The sequence below is a fragment of the Salmo salar genome, chromosome ssa11 (assembly GCF_905237065.1).
Source record: "Salmo salar chromosome ssa11, Ssal_v3.1, whole genome shotgun sequence".
In the NCBI taxonomy this organism is placed as follows: Eukaryota; Metazoa; Chordata; class Actinopteri; order Salmoniformes; family Salmonidae; genus Salmo; species Salmo salar.
In genome coordinates, this window is record NC_059452.1 from 109,564,361 (window position 1) to 109,577,959 (window position 13,599).

Below are 13,599 nucleotides of genomic sequence, written 5' to 3' on the forward strand. Positions count from 1 at the left end.
GTACCTTCTTCACTACGCTGTCTGTGTGGGTGGACCATTTCAGTTTGTCCGTGTTGTGTACGCCGAGGAACTTAAAACTTTCCACCTTCTCCACTACTGTCCCGTCGATGTGGATAGGGGCTGCTCCCTCTGCTGTTTCCTGAAGTCCACGATCATCTCCTTTGTTTTGTTGACATTGAGTGTGAGGTTATTTTCCTGACACCACACTCCGAGGGCCCTCGCCTCCCTGTAGGCCATCTCGTCGTTGTTGGTAATCAAGCCTACCACTGTAGTGTCGTCTGCAAACTTGATGATTGAGTTGGAGGCGTGTATGGCCACGCAGTCGTGGGTGAACAGGGAGTACAGGAGAGGGCTGAGAACGCACCCTTGTGGGGCCCCAGTGTTGAGGATCAGCGGGGTGGAGATGTTGCCTACCCTCACCACCTGGGGGCGGCCCGTCAGGAAGTCCAGGACCCAGTTGCACAGGGAGGGGTCAAGACCCAGGGTCTCGAGCTTAATGACGGGTTTGGAGGGTACTATGGTGTTAAATGCTGAGCTGTAGTCGATGAACAGCATTCTTACATAGGTATTCCTCTTGTCCAGATGGGTTAGGGCAGTGTGCAGTGTGATTGCGATTGCATCGTCTGTGGACCTATTGGGGCGGTAAGCAAATTGGAGTGGGTCTAGGGTGTCAGGTAAGGTGGAGGTGATATGGTCCTTGACTAGTCTCTCAAAGCACTTCATAATGACGGAAGTGAGTGCTACGGGGCGATAGTCATTTAGCTCAGTTACCTTCGCTTTCTTGGGAACAGGAACAATGGTGGCCCTCTTGAAGCATGTGGGAACAGCAGACTGGGATAAGGATTGATTGAATATGTCCGTAAACACACCAACCAGCTGGTCTGCGCATGCTCTGAGGACGTGGCTGGGGATGCCGTCTGGGCCGGCAGCCTTGCGAGGGTTAACACGTTTAAATGCTTTACTCACGTTGGTGAAGGAGAGCTTGCAGGTTTTGGTAGTGGGTCGTGTCGTTGGCACTGTATTGGCCTCAAAGCGAGCAAAGAAGTTGTTTAGTTTGTCTGGGAGCAGGACATTGTGGTCCGCGACGGGGCTGGTTTTCTTTTTGTAGTCTGTGATTGACTGTAGACCCTGCCACATACCTCTCATGTCTTAGCAGTTGAATTGTGACTCTACTTTGTCTCTATACTGACGCTTAGCTTGTTTGATTGCCTTGCGAAGGGAATAGCTACACTGTTTATATTCGGTCATGTTTCCGGTCACCTTGACCTGATTAAAAGCAGTGGTTCGCTCTTTCAGTTTTGCGCGAATGCTGCCATCAATCCACGGTTTCTGGTTGGGGAATGTTTTAATAGATGCTGTGGGTACAACATCACTGATGCACTTGCTAATAAACTCACTCACCGAATCAGCGTATTCATCAATGTTATTGTCCGACACTATGCGGAACATATCCCAGTTCACGTGATCGAAGCAATCTTGAAGCGTGGAATCCGATTGGTCGGACCAGCGTTGAACAGACCTGAGCACGGGCACTTCCTGTTTTAGTTTCTGTCTATAGGCTGGGAGCAACAAAATGGAGTCGTGGTCAGATTTTCCGAAAGGAGGGCGGGGGAGGGCCTTAATGCGTCGCGGAAGTTAGAATAACAGTGATCCAGGGTTTTGCCAGCCCGGGTCGCGCAATCGATATGCTGCTAAAATTTAGGGAGCCTTGTTTTCAGATTAGCCTTGTTAAAATCCCCAGCTAAAATAAATGCAGACTCAGGATATGTGGTTTCCAGTTTACATAGAGTCAAATGAAGTTCGTTCAGGGCCGTCGGTGTGTCTGCTTGGGGGGGAATATACACGACTGTGATTATAATCAAAGAGAATTCTCTTGGTAGATAATGCGGTCGGCATTTGATTGTAAGGAATTCTAGGTCAGGTGGACAAAAGGACTTAAGTTCCTGTATGTTGTTATGATCACACCATGAGTCGTTAATCATAAGGCATACACCCCCGCCCTTCTTCTTACCAGAGAGATGTTTGTTTCTGTCGGAGCGATGCGTGAAGAAACCAGGTGACTGTACCAACTCTGACAACATATCCCGAGTGAGCCATGTTTCCGTGAAACAAAGAACGTTACAATCTCTGATGTCTCTCTGGAAGGCAACCCTTGCTCGGATTTCGTCTACCTTGTTGTCAAGAGACTGGACGTTGGCGAGTAGTAAACTCGGGAGCGGTGAGCGATGTGCCCGTCTACGGAGCCTGACCAGAAGACCGCTCCATCTGCCCCTTCTGCGGCGCCGTTGTTTTGGGTCGCCGGCTGGGATCCGATCCATTGTCCTGGGTGGTGGACCAAACAGGGGATCCGCTTTGGGAAAGTCGTATTCCTGGTCGTAATGTTGGTGAGTTGACGTTGCTCTTATATCCAATAGTTCCTCCCGACTGTATGTGATAAAACTTAAGATTTCCTGGGGTAACAATGTAAGAAATAACACATTAAAAAACAAAATACTGCATAGTTTCCTAGGAACGCGAAGCGAGGCGGCCATCTCTGTCGGCACTGGTCTTTGGTAAACACAGTCTTAGGAGATCTTACACGTTTTGTTCAAATGAGATAATCTTTGTCAGCTAACATCACAGTTTGTGAATTATTAAGTATTTATGTACTCAAAACTAGTCAAAACCTACCGATGTGCTAACAACAATAAAACTACTCCTCAGTCCGCATGCCTTTGATGTCACCAACACAACGCACAGCTTATCCAGCTTCAAGCTAGCGAGTGAAGCAGTCTCGCAACGCTTGGCCTTAGTTAACAATCCAAACAAGCACCTTCCCGCTGAAGGGAAATGGTTGCAGCCTGGAGCAAAACAATATAGCGTAGACTAACACCGTTCCGTACACATTTGCGTAACAACGGCATTCAAACGAGACTGCAATGAAAACTAATGGGACTGTAGTGACTGTTAGCATTAATATCCAGGCTGTAATGGAAACTAATGGGACTGTAGTGACTGTTAGCATTAATATCCAGGCTGTAATGGAAACTAATGGGACTGTAGAGACTGTGTTAGCATTAATATCCAGGCTGTAATGGAAACTAATGGGACTGTAGAGACTGTTAGCATTAATATCCAGGCTGTAATGGAAACTAATGGGACTGTAGTGACTGTTAGCATTAATATCCAGGCTGTAATGGAAACTAATGGGACTGTAGTGACTGTGTTGGCATTAATATCCAGGCTGTAATGGAAACTAATGGGACTGTAGAGACTGTTAGCATTAATATCCAGGCTGAAATGGAAACTAATGGGACTGTAGTGACTGTTAGCATTAATATCCAGGCTGTAATGGAAACTAATGGGACTGTAGAGACTGTTAGCATTAATATCCAGGCTGTAATGGAAACTAATGGGACTGTAGTGACTGTTAGCATGAATATCCAGGCTGTAATGGAAACTAATGGGACTGTAGAGACTGTGTTGGTATTAATATCCAGGCTGTAATGTAAACTAATGGGACTGTAGTGACTGTTAGCATTAATATCCAGGCTGTAATGGAAACTAATGGGACTGTAGAGACTGTTAGCATTAATATCCAGGCTGTAATGTAAACTAATGGGACTGTAGTGACTGTTAGCATTAATATCCAGGCTGTAATGGAAACTAATGGGACTGTAGTGACTGTTAGCATTAATATCCAGGCTGTAATGGAAACTAATGGGACTGTAGTGACTGTGTTGGCATTAATATCCAGGCTGTAATGGAAACTAATGGGACTGTAGTGACTGTTAGCATTAATATCCAGGCTGTAATGGAAACTAATGGGACTGTAGAGACTGTTAGCATTAATATCCAGGCTGTAATGGAAACTAATGGGACTGTAGTGACTGTTAGCATTAATATCCAGGCTGCAATGGAAACTAATGGGACTGTAGAGACTGTGTTGGCATTAATATCCAGGCTGTAATGGAAACTAATGGGACTGTAGAGACTGTTAGCATTAATATCCAGGCTGTAATGGAAACTAATGGGACTGTAGTGACTGTTAGCATTAATATCCAGGCTGTAATGGAAACTAATGGGACTGTAGTGACTGTTAGCATTAATATCCAGGCTGTAATGGAAACTAATGGGACTGTAGTGACTGTTAGCATTAATATCCAGGCTGTAATGGAAACTAATGGGACTGTAGTGACTGTTAGCATTAATATCCAGGCTGTAATGGAAACTAATGGGACTGTAGTGACTGTTAGCATTAATATCCAGGCTGTAATGGAAACTAATGGGACTGTAGTGACTGTGTTGCCATTAATATCCAGGCTGTAATGGAAACTAATGGGACTGTAGTGACTGTTAGCATTAATATCCAGGCTGTAATGGAAACTAATGGGACTGTAGTGACTGTGTTGGCATTAATATCCAGGCTGTAATGGAAACTAATGGGACTGTAGTGACTGTGTTAGCATTAATATCCAGGCTGTAATGGAAACTAATGGGACTGTAGAGACTGTTAGCATTAATATCCAGGCTGTAATGGAAACTAATGGGACTGTAGTGACTGTTAGCATTAATATCCAGGCTGTAATGGAAACTAATGGGACTGTAGTGACTGTGTTACCATTAATATCCAGGCTGTAATGGAAACTAATGGGACTGTAGTGACTGTTAGCATTAATATCCAGGCTGTAATGGAAACTAATGGGACTGTAGTGACTGTTAGCATTAATATCCAGGCTGTAATGGAAACTAATGGGACTGTAGTGACTGTGTTGGCATTAATGTCCAGGCTGTAATGGAAACTAATGGGACTGTAGTGACTGTTAGCATTAATATCCAGGCTGTAATGGAAACTAATGGGACTGTAGAGACTGTTAGCATTAATATCCAGGCTGTAATGGAAACTAATGGGACTGTAGAGACTGTGTTGGCATTAATATCCAGGCTGTAATGGAAACTAATGGGACTGTAGTGACTGTTAGCATTAATATCCAGGCTGTAATGGAAACTAATGGGACTGTAGAGACTGTGTTGGTATTAATATCCAGGCTGTAATGGAAACTAATGGGACTGTAGTGACTGTTAGCATTAATATCCAGGCTGTAATGGAAACTAATGGGACTGTAGTGACTGTGTTAGCATTAATATCCAGGCTGTAATGGAAACTAATGGGACTGTAGAGACTGTTAGCATTAATATCCAGGCTGTAATGGAAACTAATGGGACTGTAGAGACTGTGTTAGCATTAATATCCAGGCTGTAATGGAAACTAATGGGACTGTAGTGACTGTTAGCATTAATATCCAGGCTGTAATGGAAACTAATGGGACTGTAGTGACTGTTAGCATTAATATCCAGGCTGTAATGGAAACTAATGGGACTGTAGTGACTGTTAGCATTAATATCCAGGCTGTAATGGAAACTAATGGGACTGTAGTGACTGTTAGCATTAATATCCAGGCTGTAATGGAAACTAATGGGACTGTAGTGACTGTTAGCATTAATATCCAGGCTGTAATGGAAACTAATGGGACTGTAGAGGCTGTGTTGGCATTAATATCCAGGCTGTAATGGAAACTAATGGGACTGTAGTGACTGTTAGCATTAATATCCAGGCTGTAATGGAAACTAATGGGACTGTAGAGACTGTTAGCATTAATATCCAGGCTGTAATGGAAACTAATGGGACTGTAGAGACTGTTAGCATTAATATCCAGGCTGTAATGGAAACTAATGGGACTGTAGTGACTGTTAGCATTAATATCCAGGCTGTAATGGAAACTAATGGGACTGTAGTGACTGTGTTGGTATTAATATCCAGGCTGTAATGGAAACTAATGGGACTGTAGTGACTGTTAGCATTAATATCCAGGCTGTAATGGAAACTAATGGGACTGTAGTGACTGTTAGCATTAATATCCAGGCTGTAATGGAAACTAATGGGACTGTAGAGACTGTTAGCATTAATATCCAGGCTGTAATGGAAACTAATGGGACTGTAGTGACTGTTAGCATTAATATCCAGGCTGTAATGGAAACTAATGGGACTGTAGAGACTGCGTTGGCATTAATATCCAGGCTGTAATGGAAACTAATGGGACTGTAGTGACTGTGTTGGCATTAATATCCAGGCTGTAATGGAAACTAATGGGACTGTAGTGACTGTTAGCATTAATATCCAGGCTGTAATGGAAACTAATGGGACTGTAGAGACTGTTAGCATTAATATCCAGGCTGTAATGGAAACTAATGGGACTGTAGTGACTGTTAGCATTAATATCCAGGCTGTAATGGAAACTAATGGGACTGTAGAGACTGTATTGGCATTAATATCCAGGCTGTAATGGAAACTAATGAGACTGTAGTGACTGTTAGCATTAATATCCAGGCTGTAATGGAAACTAATGGGACTGTAGAGACTGTTAGCATTAATATCCAGGCTGTAATGGAAACTAATGGGACTGTAGTGACTGTTAGCATTAATATCCAGGCTGTAATGGAAACTAATGGGACTGTAGTGACTGTGTTAGCATTAATATCCAGGCTGTAATGGAAACTAATGGGACTGTAGTGACTGTTAGCATTAATATCCAGGCTGTAATGGAAACTAATGGGACTGTAGAGACTGTGTTGGCATTAATATCCAGGCTGTAATGGAAACTAATGGGACTGTAGAGACTGTTAGCATTAATATCCAGGCTGTAATGTAGACTAATGGGACTGTAGTGACTGTTAGCATTAATATCCAGGCTGAAATGGAAACTAATGGGACTGTAGTGACTGTTAGCATTAATATCCAGGCTGTAATGGAAACTAATGGGACTGTAGTGACTGTGTTGGTATTAATATCCAGGCTGTAATGGAAACTAATGGGACTGTAGTGACTGTGTTGGTATTAATATCCAGGCTGTAATGGAAACTAATGGGACTGTAGTGACTGTTAGCATTAATATCCAGGCTGTAATGGAAACTAATGGGACTGTAGAGACTGTTAGCATTAATATCCAGGCTGTAATGGAAACTAATGGGACTGTAGTGACTGTTAGCATTAATATCCAGGCTGTAATGGAAACTAATGGGACTGTAGTGACTGTTAGCATTAATATCCAGGCTGTAATGGAAACTAATGGGACTGTAGTGACTGTTAGCATTAATATCCAGGCTGTAATGGAAACTAATGGGACTGTAGTGACTGTTAGCATTAATATCCAGGCTGTAATGGAAACTAATGGGACTGTAGAGACTGTTAGCATTAATATCCAGGCTGTAATGGAAACTAATGGGACTGTAGTGACTGTTAGCATTAATATCCAGGCTGTAATGGAAACTAATGGGACTGTAGTGACTGTTGGCATTAATATCCAGGCTGTAATGGAAACTAATGGGACTGTAGTGACTGTTAGCATTAATATCCAGGCTGTAATGGAAACTAATGGGACTGTAGTGACTGTTAGCATTAATATCCAGGCTGTAATGGAAACTAATGGGACTGTAGAGACTGTGTTAGCATTAATATCCAGGCTGTAATGGAAACTAATGGGACTGTAGTGACTGTTAGCATTAATATCCAGGCTGTAATGGAAACTAATGGGACTGTAGAGACTGTTAGCATTAATATCCAGGCTGTAATGGAAACTAATGGGACTGTAGTGACTGTTAGCATTAATATCCAGGCTGTAATGGAAACTAATGGGACTGTAGTGACTGTTAGCATTAATATCCAGGCTGTAATGGAAACTAATGGGACTGTAGTGACTGTTAGCATTAATATCCAGGCTGTAATGGAAACTAATGGGACTGTAGTGACTGTGTTGGCATTAATATCCAGGCTGTAATGGAAACTAATGGGACTGTAGTGACTGTTAGCATTAATATCCAGGCTGTAATGGAAACTAATGGGACTGTAGTGACTGTTAGCATTAATATCCAGGCTGTAATGGAAACTAATGGGACTGTAGAGACTGTTAGCATTAATATCCAGGCTGTAATGGAAACTAATGGGACTGTAGAGACTGTGTTAGCATTAATATCCAGGCTGTAATGGAAACTAATGGGACTGTAGTGACTGTTAGCATTAATATACAGGCTGTAATGGAAACTAATGGGACTGTAGAGACTGTGTTGGCATTAATATCCAGGCTGTAATGGAAACTAATGGGACTGTAGTGACTGTGTTAGCATTAATATCCAGGCTGCAATGGAAACTAATGGGACTGTAGTGACTGTGTTGGTATTAATATCCAGGCTGTAATGGAAACTAATGGGACTGTAGTGACTGTTAGCATTAATATCCAGGCTGTAATGGAAACTAATGGGACTGTAGTGACTGTTAGCATTAATATCCAGGCTGTAATGGAAACTAATGGGACTGTAGTGACTGTTAGCATTAATATCCAGGCTGTAATGGAAACTAATGGGACTGTAGTGACTGTTAGCATTAATATCCAGGCTGTAATGGAAACTAATGGGACTGTAGTGACTGTTAGCATTAATATCCAGGCTGTAATGGAAACTAATGGGACTGTAGAGACTGTTAGCATTAATATCCAGGCTGTAATGGAAACTAATGGGACTGTAGTGACTGTGTTGGCATTAATATCCAGGCTGTAATGGAAACTAATGGGACTGTAGTGACTGTTAGCATTAATATCCAGGCTGCAATGGAAACTAATGGGACTGTAGAGACTGTTAGCATTAATATCCAGGCTGTAATGGAAACTAATGGGACTGTAGTGACTGTTAGCATTAATATCCAGGCTGTAATGGAAACTAATGGGACTGTAGAGACTGTTAGCATTAATATCCAGGCTGTAATGGAAACTAATGGGACTGTAGAGACTGTGTTAGCATTAATATCCAGGCTGTAATGGAAACTAATGGGACTGTAGTGACTGTGTTGGTATTAATATCCAGGCTGTAATGGAAACTAATGGGACTGTAGAGACTGTTAGCATTAATATCCAGGCTGTAATGGAAACTAATGGGACTGTAGAGACTGTTAGCATTAATATCCAGGCTGTAATGTAGACTAATGGGACTGTAGTGACTGTTAGCATTAATATCCAGGCTGTAATGGAAACTAATGGGACTGTAGTGACTGTTAGCATTAATATCCAGGCTGTAATGGAAACTAATGGGACTGTAGTGACTGTTAGCATTAATATCCAGGCTGTAATGGAAACTAATGGGACTGAAGTGACTGTTAGCATTAATATCCAGGCTGTAATGGAAACTAATGGGACTGTAGTGACTGTTAGCATTAATATCCAGGCTGTAATGGAAACTAATGGGACTGAAGTGACTGTTAGCATTAATATCCAGGCTGTAATGGAAACTAATGGGACTGTAGTGACTGTTAGCATTAATATCCAGGCTGTAATGGAAACTAATGGGACTGTAGAGACTGTTAGCATTAATATCCAGGCTGAAATGGAAACTAATGGGACTGTAGAGACTGTTAGCATTAATATCCAGGCTGTAATGGAAACTAATGGGACTGTAGTGACTGTGTTAGCATTAATATCCAGGCTGTAATGGAAACTAATGGGACTGTAGAGACTGTTAGCATTAATATCCAGGCTGAAATGGAAACTAATGGGACTGTAGAGACTGTTAGCATTAATATCCAGGCTGTAATGGAAACTAATGGGACTGTAGTGACTGTGTTGGCATTAATATCCAGGCTGTAATGGAAACTAATGGGACTGTAGTGACTGTTAGCATTAATGTCCAGGCTGTAATGGAAACTAATGGGACTGTAGTGACTGTGTTGGCATTAATATCCAGGCTGTAATGGAAACTAATGGGACTGTAGAGACTGTTAGCATTAATATCCAGGCTGTAATGGAAACTAATGGGACTGTAGTGACTGTTAGCATTAATATCCAGGCTGTAATGGAAACTAATGGGACTGTAGTGACTGTTAGCATTAATATCCAGGCTGTAATGGAAACTAATGGGACTGTAGTGACTGTGTTGGTATTAATATCCAGGCTGTAATGGAAACTAATGGGACTGTAGAGGCTGTGTTGGCATTAATATCCAGGCTGTAATGGAAACTAATGGGACTGTAGTGACTGTTAGCATTAATATCCAGGCTGTAATGGAAACTAATGGGACTGTAGAGACTGTTAGCATTAATATCCAGGCTGTAATGGAAACTAATGGGACTGTAGTGACTGTTAGCATTAATATCCAGGCTGTAATGGAAACTAATGGGACTGTAGTGACTGTTAGCATTAATATCCAGGCTGTAATGGAAACTAATGGGACTGTAGTGACTGTGTTAGCATTAATATCCAGGCTGTAATGGAAACTAATGGGACTGTAGTGACTGTTAGCATTAATATCCAGGCTGTAATGGAAACTAATGGGACTGTAGTGACTGTTAGCATTAATATCCAGGCTGTAATGGAAACTAATGGGACTGTAGTGACTGTGTTAGCATTAATATCCAGGCTGTAATGGAAACTAATGGGACTGTAGTGACTGTTAGCATTAATATCCAGGCTGTAATGGAAACTAATGGGACTGTAGAGACTGTTAGCATTAATATCCAGGCTGTAATGGAAACTAATGGGACTGTAGTGACTGTTAGCATTAATATCCAGGCTGTAATGGAAACTAATGGGACTGTAGTGACTGTGTTAGCATTAATATCCAGGCTGTAATGGAAACTAATGGGACTGTAGTGACTGTTAGCATTAATATCCAGGCTGTAATGGAAACTAATGGGACTGTAGAGACTGTTAGCATTAATATCCAGGCTGTAATGGAAACTAATGGGACTGTAGTGACTGTTAGCATTAATATCCAGGCTGAAATGGAAACTAATGGGACTGTAGTGACTGTTAGCATTAATATCCAGGCTGTAATGGAAACTAATGGGACTGTAGTGACTGTTAGCATTAATATCCAGGCTGTAATGGAAACTAATGGGACTGTAGAGGCTGTCTGGCATGACGTAGGCTGGATCTCCACCCTAATGTAAAGGCGTGACATAGGACTGATCTCCACCCTTATGTAAAGGCGTGACATAGGACTGATCGCCACCCTTATGTAAAGGCGTGACATAGGACTGATCGCCACCCTTATGTAAAGGCGTGACATAGGACTGATCTCCACCCTTATGTAAAGGCGTGACATATGCTGCTTTCCAGACTTTTGGAATGGTATTACTCGCCAATGAAATATGTGTCACGCCCGGTTAAATAAAGGTTAAATAAAGGTTAAATAAAGGTTAAATAAAAAGTCAAATAAATAAATACTCCTGCTCCCTCCCTCCGTCGCTCGACATCGCCGGTCTATTAACCACCGGCCCTGGTAACTAACGTTACGCACACCTGTTCCCCATCATTACGCACACCTGGTCACCATCATTATGCACACCTGGTCACCATCATTATGCACACCTGGTCACCATTACGCACCACTGTTCCCCATCATTACGCACACCTGTTCCCCATCATTACACACACCTGGATCTCATCATTACGCACACCTGGTCTCCATCATTACACACACCTGGATCTCATCATTACACACACCTGGTCTCCATCATTACACACACCTGTTCCCCATCATTACACACACCTGGTCCCCATCATTACACACACCTGGTCCCCATCATTACACACACCTGGTCACCATCATTACACACACCTGGATCTCATCATTACGCACACCTGTTCCCCATCATTACACACACCTGGTCCACATCATTACACACACCTGTTCCCCATCATTACACACACCTGTTCACCATCATTACACACACCTGGTTATCATCATTACACACACCTGTTCACCATCATTACACACACCTGTTCCCCATCATTACGCACACCTGTTCACCATCATCACACACACCTGGTCTCCATCATTACACACACCTGTTCCCCATCATTACACACACCTGGTTATGATCATTACACACACCTGGTCTCCATCATTACACACACCTGTTCCCCATCATTACACACACCTGGTTATCATCATTACACACACCTGTTCCCCATCATTACACACACCTGGTCCCCATCATTACACACACCTGGTCCCCATCATTACGCACACCTGGTCTCCATCATTACACACACCTGGTCCCCATCATTACACACACCTGGTCCCCATCATTACACACACCTGGTCCCCATCATTACACACACCTGCTCCCCATCATTACACACACCTGGTCTCCATCATTACACACACCTGGATCTCATCATTACGCACACCTGGTCCACATCATTACACACACCTGGTCCACATCATTACACACACCTGGTCCCCATCATTACACACACCTGGTCCCCATCATTACACACACCTGCTCCCCATCATTACACACACCTGGTCTCCATCATTACACACACCTGGATCTCATCATTACGCACACCTGGTCCACATCATTACACACACCTGGTCCACATCATTACACACACCTGGTCCCCATCATTACACACACCTGCTCCACATCATTACACACACCTGGTCCCCCATCATTACGCACACCTGGTCCACGTCATTACACACACCTGGTCCCCGTCATTACACACACCTGTTCCCCATCATTACGCACCTGGTCCCCATCATTACACACACCTGGATCTCATCATTACGCACACCTGGTCCACATCATTACACACACCTGGTCCACATCATTACACACACCTGTTCCCCATCATTACACACCTGGTCATCATTTTCTCCTTGATTACTCCCCCTTTATTTAGCCCTCAGTCGACATCAGTCATTAGGTGGTATTGTTCTCTCTCACGTTCAGTACGCTTCTCCTGTTTGTTAATCTGTATCGGTCCCTTACCTTCTGCACCTGCTTCCTGATGTATATGTTATGAGTGAGGGGCAGCAATGATCTCTGCACCAATTTATTTATTTTTTAAATAAGGTTTTAATTGATCCGGACCAGCTGCTTTCTTAATATCAATAGATTTGAGTGCTTTTACAACTTCTGAAAGCTCAATCTCTATAAAAATGAAATAGATGAAGCGTAGGCCGGCTCGCGGCCGTTTCATTCACAGCCTCATTCGAGATGTTAGGATTGAGTTCACTGTCAAATAAATGCTCAGCTAAAATCCTTATTCAACACGTCAAGCAGTTTATTCTTGTCAAGTCACATCCATTGAATCTGAGGACAATTTTAGCAGGAGACCAGTTTGTGTTCGCATTCATGGATTTAATGGTTTTCAATCATTTCGTGGGGTTATAGACGTTTGCCTTTGTAGATTAGTAATAGAAGCTAGATTTACATTTCCGTATCTCAGTGCCCTGAATAACTGCCATTCGGCCTGGGAATTACCCTTTCTGGCTTTGGCCCATTGTGTATTTCTGGATCAAATCAGATAATTCCCCTGTAAACCAGGGATTGTCCACAACCTCTTACCCGGTACTTTTTTGAGAGGGGCGTGTTTATCACAGATAGTAGAAAACATGGAATGAAAATAGAATGCCTCTTCGATGTCTGGAATAAGGGCAATCCTATCCCAGTTGCATGCAGGAATGCCTGCTCACAGAACTGGCAAAAATGTAGTTTGACTATGAACTGAGGGGGCACTTTGGGGATTTTAGTGTCTCTAATACAAGCAGCTGCACAATGATCAC

General features: G+C 42.7%; 1 protein-coding gene across 1 annotated transcript in view; it reads right to left on the reverse strand.

The window, feature by feature from the left end:
• Positions 1–13,599, reverse strand: part of LOC123725121 (ribosomal protein S6 kinase-related protein) — a 52,581-nt gene that overhangs the window by 28,726 nt on the left and 10,256 nt on the right. The window lies entirely within an intron of this gene.